The following is a 434-nucleotide window of genomic DNA, read 5'->3' as shown; positions in this document are numbered from 1 at the left end:
GGTACGGGGCAGCCGGCAAGAGTCTGGCTGCGGGATGGAGACCCTGCATCGGAGCACGGGACCAAGAGGGAGAGGAGGGGGAAATGCCAGGTTAAAGGCCTTTTGCTGACGGGGAAAATCCCCAAGTCCCCTTAGCCAGTGCTATTGCTCAGGAAGGGAGAGGTCTCCACTGCCCGAGCTGCGCTCCGGCAGCACCGGACCTCCAGCCCCAGGGTGTTCCCTTTCATAGAATCACTGAATGGTTTGGGTGGGAAGGGAAAATCCAAAGCTCACCCAGTCCAACCCCCACCGTGAGCAGGGACGTCCCCAACCAGAGCAGGGTGCTCAGAGCCCCGTCCAGCCTGACCTGGGGTGTGCCCAGGGACGGGGCATCCACCACCTCTCTGGGCAACCTGGGACAGGGGTTCACCACCCTCATTGTCAAAAATTTCTTC

The 434-nt window shown here is 61.1% G+C and overlaps 1 protein-coding gene across 1 annotated transcript in view; it reads right to left on the bottom strand.

The window, feature by feature from the left end:
• LOC104622153 (maestro heat-like repeat-containing protein family member 1) overlaps positions 1-434 on the bottom strand; it is a gene marked incomplete at both ends in the record, with an annotated part of 11,688 nt that overhangs the window by 3,576 nt on the left and 7,678 nt on the right.

Source organism: Phaethon lepturus, unplaced genomic scaffold (assembly GCF_000687285.1).
Source record: "Phaethon lepturus isolate BGI_N335 unplaced genomic scaffold, ASM68728v1 scaffold25110, whole genome shotgun sequence".
In the NCBI taxonomy this organism is placed as follows: Eukaryota; Metazoa; Chordata; class Aves; order Phaethontiformes; family Phaethontidae; genus Phaethon; species Phaethon lepturus.
This window is presented reverse-complemented; position numbering and strand designations above follow the sequence as displayed.